The sequence below is a fragment of the Apteryx mantelli genome, chromosome 5 (genome assembly GCF_036417845.1).
Source record: "Apteryx mantelli isolate bAptMan1 chromosome 5, bAptMan1.hap1, whole genome shotgun sequence".
Taxonomy (NCBI): Eukaryota; Metazoa; Chordata; class Aves; order Apterygiformes; family Apterygidae; genus Apteryx; species Apteryx mantelli.
The window spans coordinates 2,913,308-2,922,130 of record NC_089982.1 but is presented as its reverse complement, the minus strand read 5'-3'; the positions used below and the strand labels follow the sequence as shown (position 1 = coordinate 2,922,130).

The 8,823-nt window shown below is 43.9% G+C and overlaps 1 long non-coding RNA gene across 1 annotated transcript; it reads right to left on the bottom strand.

The window, feature by feature from the left end:
- Positions 1-1,903: 1,903 nt before the first annotated feature.
- On the bottom strand, positions 1,904-3,203 carry LOC106493861 (uncharacterized). Its single transcript, XR_001294206.1, has 3 exons — positions 3,132-3,203; positions 2,999-3,044; positions 1,904-1,960 (listed from the first exon to the last, which is right to left on the bottom strand). It is a non-coding gene; the product is annotated as an uncharacterized lncRNA (long non-coding RNA).
- Positions 3,204-8,823: the final 5,620 nt, after the last annotated feature.

The following is an 8,823-nucleotide window of genomic DNA, read 5'->3' as shown; positions in this document are numbered from 1 at the left end:
TTTGTTTTGCAGCTGGGAGGGAGGTACGATAAATAAAATGTTCAGGTTTAGTTCAGTAAAATCAATGAGTTTACTGCTTTACTCCTGTTTACTGCTATCACCGCAAACAAAACGTGTTGCTAATACCTGCTGGCTCCTGCCAGTGCCCAGTGTCAGCAGCCTGCAGTCATTCACTGGGCTCTGTTTTGACGTCTTTAGGGCCACCACCGATGCTTCCCTAGAAGTACTCCTCGCCTTTGGGAGGGGGTCCTAGAGCAATGAACCATCCTTGTAGTAAGCTTAGTCTCTGTGGACACTGCAGCGATAGGGTTGAAAAAACGTTGCGAGTGCTTCATTGCATCAAGGAGCTATAAGATTAAAACGGGTTTGAGGGTTTGGCAAAGAAATTGCTTATTGCACAAGAGAAAATACGATTGTGGCTTCAGATGTAATTAAGCAAAGGACTTAGCTGTCCCTGTGGGAGTGCAGCTTTCTAAGTGGTGATTTCCAAGTCCTTCAGATCCCTTGTGATTGTGGTAGAAAAGGATCTTCTCCGATTTATAGCTGAGACTAAAACATGGTCCGTTAATGGACAGAATGTGTTTGCCACATGAAATTCTGCAGCAGCACTTTGTTCCTGGTACAGTAAGACCGGGATATACTTTTCTCTGGGGTAATACAGACACCTCCCGATGCAGATGAGAGCAGGGCTGCCTCTTCCCACTGGGACCTGACAGTCAGCCTCTTTCCCAGGGGAAAATTTCTCAAAAGGCACAACAGACCAAAACCGCATCAGCTGCATACTTTGAGTACAGTCAAAAAAGGAAAGCACCTACAGGTGCTCAGCCTATTGCCCAGCCAGGTGAAGCTCATGCGTACAATAAGCCTGCAGTACACACACATATGTACATATATGTAAACAATTTTAACTAAAAATCGATGCAACCAAGCACAATCAAATTCTTCTGCTTTCTGGGCTGAACCGTGAAATGCAAGTTGAATTTGGGAAAGACTGAGGGAGATCTGGCCATAGGAAGAAAAGTGGACTTCTGCTTACCCTACAGCAAAGTGTCAAGGGCTCCTGGGATGCTGAGCGGTCACCACCCTCTCTCGCTCCCCAAGTGTGACAGATTGTGGCTGTAGTCATGATACCAGTGCATATATTCAGTGTGGATTACAGCAGATCTGAAAAGCCCAGGAGCCACCTGGGATCTAATTCCCAAACAACGAGCACTGCTTACATGAGCCAGCAAGGAAAACTGAATGCAAAAATAATAAAAAATAAAAATAAAAAAAAATAAATAAAAAAAAAAAAAGCCATAAAATGGCTTCTCTCTGTGAACAGCAGGAAAACATGCACTGCAAGTAGAGCTGCGTGACTAATTGATTTGGAGAGGGGTTGCTGGCAGTCTAAAAACCCAAAAAACCCTAACAGGTTATTTGAATTCAACAGAGTTAATGTATCCTGTTCCCCAACAGGCTCTACTGTATGGCTTCCCTGAGGTCTAATAAAACATGAACCTGGAAGTCCGTCTCTCAGCAGGGTCTCTCTTCTCCACCCAGACACCTACATTCATAGAATTCATGGGAGCACCTGTGACACTTTTGGGTTTCACTTGGACAGTGGGTGTAACTGTAATATAGGGGAAGAGATAGACACATGCATACATACACACACGTCCATACAAACGTGTGGCAAGACAGAGCAAGAAATGCCACTTTACCTCCTAATATTGAGTGTATTTTTATATAGTTTTCACTCGCACTTGGAGGTAAAATTAAACCATTATGTCACTAGACAGCCACTGGTTTTAAGCCCACACACTCCACACCACTGAAGAACACGTAGGCGAGAAAACTCCTCCACCTGTAAGAAGATACATCTCTTGCACTATGGGTTAAATTACCTTTTAGGAAAGAATTATCCTCATTTCTGTCCTGTTGCATCACTTTCAGTTCTCCCAAACAGAACTGCTTTCTCCTAGGAGGAATAAATGAGAGGGCTAGGTGAACAAGGGAGAAACAGATATCATTTGCACCAAAGCTACTGCGTAACAACCACATGCCACAGTCCCTTTTCTTTCCCAGCACAGCAGCATATAATGGACATTAGCAGACAACAGCTGATTGTGCCAACACATTTTGGGAAAATTTCCCAAATGCTGCCCTGCTCTGGTGGTCAGGGGAAAAAAAAGGAAAGAAAAAAAAAAGCTGATTCCTGAATAGGGACAATGAGAGAAAATATGACTTCTTAATTTGCCCCCTGAAAGCATTATGAAATGGGCTTTCCGTTCTGTTTATTTATCGGGTTACAACTGGAGCTCCTCCCTGAAACATTTGATCTCTCCAGTTATTACTGAATTTGCCATAATACCAACTTTTCACGGTGAGACGATATTACCAGAACTGTTTAGACAGACCAAAATGCAAAATGTCCCAACTTGCTCATTACAGGAGAAAGCTGTTGCACAGCCAGTTGTCAGACAACATTTGGTGCTCAGCTGCTCTCCTCCAAGTTGGGAGCTTGCAAAGAAACAGCCCACAATGGCCACCTTTTGCGATAATCTCTGCTCAAAGCTGATGTGATGACACCAGTTCTGTAGCTGCAACAGCGATTTTTCCAGACGGGGATGCGGACTTGCACAAAGTGTTATGGCAGCCAGTCCTTTCTCCCTGCTATACAAATTTCCAATGTCTAATCCCACCAGAGCTTAATGTAAGGATGAATGGCTTTCTCCCTCGGAACAAAAGAACTTGGGTCAAGAATCAATAGTCTGGATGCTCTCTGCATCTCCGCTTTGAAGAATAGTGTCAGTTTTATCACAGCAAGACATAAATGCAAGAAAGTAACTTCCACTTTGTCTCCTTAAATGTGATCTTTACAGAGAGATGGAACAACATGCACTTCTCTTCCCAGAGACACACATTACATATTTATTCCTCATTTCCAGGCTGGATGAAGAAAATTCAAGCAACTAATTGACAAAACTGAACTGCTGCTTCCCAGCCGTTCACGTACGAGAGCTTGGTCCAAGTCCATGGACGAGCATTACCTCCAACCATATCTGAAAGCACAGCACAGAAACATGTACAAGAGGCAGGCTTTTTAGCAACAGTATCATAAAAATTAACAGTTAGATACTAGCCCGTACATTTGCAGAGTGGTTATTTCCCAAACAGGTTCATCCCATGAAAAAAAAATGCCCCTGCCCTTAGAAGAGATGAAAAAACAGCTGGAGAAAAAAGATCGGTGATGAGGGATCTTGGGACGTTGCACAGCTGCTATATCCCTTCTTCTTTTCCAGGGTGAAACATCGTGATGCAAGCACGAGCCATGTTCAGCCATCAATATTCATAAATCCCAGGAACCACCAACTTGCTTTGGAGCACAGATTTTTACATACAGTGCAACTCCAACAGAGTGAAAGAAAAGCTAGATACCAGCCTAATGAGAAAAGTTAACACATGAGAAAGTTAATACATTGCAAGCCCTGAGTAAGTCTGTTCATCCTATTTATTCACCGCCTTGTTGTTTGGAGCCTTTAAATAAGAAATCTGGCCTGCTCATATTTATTGCTTAATTAATACTCAAAAGGTCTATGAATAATGAGACAAAAATAACAGTGCTCATTGTAGGAAGAAGAAATATAAATAGAGATGAAGTATTTTGTCTGGAGCAGACAGTTGTAAACCAAATATCCCAGCTCCTCCTGTTTTAGCAAATATAACAAATCTTTTTTTCTTTTTTTTAAAAAAGGAAAGGCTGTAAGTGTGTAAGTTTAACTTTATTAAGTTTATTAACTCAAGACAAAAAAAACCCCTATAGTTTATGCTCGAAAGCCTAGGCTGTTAGTAGTTGCTTGTCAGTCTCCCTTGGATGGGCCACAGCTTGGGCAGTGATATATTGAGAAGAAAGGGCTATAAAAGGGCTTTCTTAGTTCAGGAATGAACTTCCTTGTGCACTTGCAATGAAGTGATATGGTAAAGCCAACAACATTAGGAAACTGGGGGAAAGCTTCCTCTGCCTTGAGTTGATGGCAGGCAAATCTGGCTATTTATCCTTATTTCAAGTATTTTTTCTCTGTTCAAGTGAGATACAGAATACTACACTATGATTAGTTGGCTAATCTATGACCAAGTACGGGGAATCTGAATATCCTCCATTCCTTTTTTTTCTTACTACCAGGATGGACTGGCATCCCTTTCCCCCAAATGCAAATTTTGGAACTCTTAACAGTGCAAAAACCCCAATCTCTATAAAATACAGTATATAAACAGCACAATACTTGTCCAGCTGGATTATATGACTCCGAATTCAGAGTCAGCCTGAGCTATGCTTTATATGGTTCACCACAATGCCTCCAGTTTTGGTTTTTCTCACTCAGTGTCCAGTTGGCCTGGCCTGGTGGATACGCAATAGCTAGAGAGAGCTATAAATGTCTGAGGCTTTAACTCACATAATAGGTCCCCGTTTCTGGCTGGGATTTGTTGGCTCTGTTTGGGCAACAGCTAAAATGCTGTGGTGACACTTATGCTCTCCCCGCAGAAAGCTTTCCACACAAAACACCTGTGGGCTCTGTGATATCGGTGTTAGACACAATGCCTGCATCCTGAGGATCTGCGTTTTCAAATAAAAATGTATAAAGAAAGAAAGAAAAGGGAAGGTTTACTCCTTCTTCCTATTTGGACTCAGGAGAATTTGGCCTTTTCACCTTGGTTGTGAAAAGCTGACTGACAAGTCAAAGGGCAGGCTGCCGCCGTGATGAGAGCACTGAGGGGCAGAGACCGAACCCAGCAGCTATCATTACAATCTGCACAGACCACGGGAAATGGAGCAGTTTTTGCTCAGATGGACTTGCTCCTGAGCTCGTCGTACATGGGCTGAATCTCTCTCTTCAAAGCACCTCCCTTCTGGAAAAAATAAAGAGAGAAAGATATAGCTGAAGGAGAACTCAGCAGGATCTCACATACCTCCCCCAAAATGGCACAGCATCTTGAGATACTAAGCCGTGCCATATGCCTTTATTACCCTTTACTAGATGTTGCTTCACTCGACATTTATTGCTCCTTAAATGCAGGCGATGCACGGACAGCGCAAAGGAAAAGTCTGAAACCTCTCTTGACGGTACAGACCTGAGATGGAATTACGCATCCTCCCTCACTCCAACACCGGCCACCGAAGAGGTACAGTAGGACCCTCTTCAATGCTCAGGTTGTTTCCTTATTCCTGGCAGCTCTTCGAAGCAGCATCTGACATCTTCACTCATAGTACTGAATTTATCGTTCTCACACATTTGCTTAGCGAGGAAACACTTTAATGTCGGTTTCAAGAGGAGAAAATGCAAACAAAGAATGATTAAGTGTCTGGTTGCAGGAAAAAACAGTCGCACAGAAAATATGGTGAAGAAACGGCTCTCACTTCACTACTAACCAATAAACAGGAAAAAGGAAAACAAAACAAAAAGCCCAGGTTCCTTAATGTGAAAATATTCCAAGAGAACACCTGGACAATAACAAAAATTAGCAAAGACTGGGGCTTGAATGAATAACCTCTACATCTGTAACACACTGTGAACAAAAGTCCAGCTAAAATGTAAGTCCTGTCTAGCCCTAGCTTCAAACACGCTTATACGGTATGAGGCTTGGTCTGGAAAACTCACATTTACACGTGTACTAACTCCTGAAAAGAAAGCCTGGAGGACTGAGAACATTTCAGCTAGCAGCGACTATAAAACCTAGTCTGAAGACTGTGGTGAGCTAGGTATTCAGAGAGCCTCCACCAGTGCTCTTCTTTGACATGTCTAACTTCATCACGTGTGTCCAAAGCTCTTCTTGAAAGGTTACCACGAAGTGAAACATGAGAGCTTCTTCATAAGAGAGGAACTGGGGGCGGGGAAAAAAAAAATCGGGGAAGAAGGGAAGACCTCCAGGCAAAAAGAGAGGGGGCAAACAACCAAACCGTTGGGAAGATGGAGATCTCTATCTCATGAAGGGGAATATGCAGTGGGCACTGCCCAGCAAGCTGGAACCTGAACTTAGGGTCTTTTCAGCCCTACAATTTTTATTTACCAAAGTGAAGAGTCCAGCAATATTACTGTATATTATCTAGAAGGATGCTGCTATACAGGTTGTACCAGTGAAAAACCTTCCACTTTGCTAAATTAACACAAACCGCAAATTATCTTTATTTTTTAAGGCAAGACCATACAAACAGCAAAAAGGAGCAGAACCAGCAACCTCTCCAGCCAGGGTCCTGCGCGTGTGCAGCATCTCACCACTCTCAGCTAAAGATAGGCTCGGAAAAGTATACTATGTTTCCTGATTTCCATCTCCAACCTTACTCATCTTTCTGAAGCAGGCCTCTTTTCTGGAGGAAGAACAAGCCAATATGCCATTCCCTGGCGGTGGTAGAGATTGAATTTGCATCCAAGCTCATAGCAAAGGATCTCGGAAGACAGAGTGTTTGTCGGGTGTGATCCAGGTAATCCCCACGAGACACTGCCTCTGCTCGCAGCTGGTTTTGCACATTTAATGATTAAAGGCTTTAATCAAAGCATTAAAGGCTTTAATGGCACTACCACTCTGCAGAAACGGAATCCCTGACCACACGCTTGCCCCGAGTGCTCAGAAAAGATGGCTGGATGCTAGACTAACTGGCAATGTGATAACACACTGTTTAATTCTTTCTGCAAACATTAGGGTGCAGACCCTCCTGAAGGCATGTGCTCTTCAGCTGTAACCGTCGCTGCAGTTCCTATTGCCTCCACATTTTTTGGAGAGTGCATCCTGTCCCTTCTTGGGCTAAAATGCCTCCATCTCGACAGAGAAAGGGTTGTCCCTGCAGGTCTCCCAGCCAGGATCAAAATGATGCAAATGTCAACATGGGAGAACATTTCAGTCACCCCTGAAAGAAGAGACAGTGGACTGAAGACAAAATGAGACATTTACCAGCTTTGCCTTCTTAAGAATGGGTCATCTTGCAGTGAAGTGCAAAGTCTGCAGGTTCATTTTTCCTTTTTCCTAGGGTATCGGTGCATTTCCCTTTTTAAGTAGTCCCTGCTCTTTCTCTTCATGAATTCCCATATGTGCTTCCATCCCTCTGAAAGCAAAGGCTTTCAGGAGTTTTCTCCTACAGCAGAAGAAAGGCTGCTGTCATTAAAAAGACATCTGCAAAGAGGACAACACCCAGTACCATCCTGTGTGATTCCAGCAGGCAGGAATGAGCTTCCGGGCTGCTTCCCATGGTCTCTAGCTGGTCCTTGTGGATTGGACGCACACCGTTTCCTCTGACCAAGCAGAGCTTTAGGTCAGGATTTCCGTCTCCTCTTGGTGCCACATTTTCCTGCGACACATTCAACCCCAGGGAGTTCCTAACCTTTTTGTAAACAAGTGCTACATGAGAAAATTGGCCTTGATCTGTCTCCAGGGGGGTCAGTCCCCCTTCTCCTCACAGCCGTCCTGAGATGTCCCCCATCTCTTTCCATCCCCCAGGACTGTTGCTGCTTCTGGGCTCCCTCGCAGCCCTTTCTGGTACAGCAGAAACCTGTTTCATAGGCAGAGGGCAAAGTAAGGTAACTGTCCTAGTGGCAGACAGGAAGCTTGGGGGCATTTTCCCTCGTAAAAAGTGGAATGAAATCAAAGTAAATGAGGTGTTTCTTACTACCTGTCTTAAACACCACTGGAGTGTGGAATTAAACCAACTTCTGGCTAGACGGTCAAGTTTTTGAAGTCCAGACCCGACACTATTTAAGACTACCTGAGCAACCAACAGCACTTAGACTAGTCAATAAAAGGCATAGTATGAGCCTGGTGCCACCTTACTTCTGGGAATGTATTTTGCAGCTAGCCCCATCTCAATAACAAACATGACTTTTCTCAATTAAGGAGTGTTTTCCCTAGCCAGGCTTCGGCACAGACCTTATGGAGCAGCACCACAGGCTCTCATGAGCTCTAGCGTTGGCCCAGTCTCACACTAAGCCAAGTGCTACACCCAGCACTGTCCCAGTGCCCCAGAAACAAAACGAGAGTACTGAACTAATTAGCAGTGTGCTAGGGCCTTCATATGTCCCCTGCAGCCAGCAGGATAAAAAATAAATAAGCTGTTAGCCTCTTCTGAAGGCTTCCAGACTATTTATTTATAGACTCATTTATAGGTGCCCTTCACAGAAGCATCTGACCTTTTCATAATGATTACTGAACCTCTCCCATAAAGTCGGTGCATAATGAGACAGCATTATGGTGCCCATTTTAGAGAGAAGAGAACATGGACTGAAAGCGAGTACACGAAATGGTCTGGTTACCAAAGAAATCTGTTCCACAGACACGTGTCAAACAAAGAAGTTCTTGCTCTACCCTATTTCCTTAAAAAAAAAACAAAACAAAACAAAAAAGAAAACAGCTCAAACAGCTCTACTGCTGCTGGAAGAGCTTTTACAAGCCTTAACAGTGCTTATAACCATCAGGAATTGGGCGCTATCAGTCAATCTCTCCCACAAGAAGCACGTTCTCTGATCATTGCCCCTCGTGGTGGAGTGGACCTATGAGCTGCCAAACCACGACGTTTTGAGGCCAGCTTTCCTTCCAGTTTCCAAAGCTTCCTTTGGTGCCAGGCTCAAGATGGGCAATTGTACCCTCTGCTTTGAAATTAAGGCAGAGGCGAAGCCTAATTGCAGCTCTCCAAACTAACTCCTGGAGCAGCCCCTGCCTCTCCGAAGAGCTAGCGGAAAACCCAGAAACTTTCAATCTTGTCATGTAGGCACGTGAGATTAGAGCCTGCAAATATCTTACACTGTTGCCTACAGTATCTGCTGTCCTTGTAAAGGCTGCTGTACTGTCACTTATGTC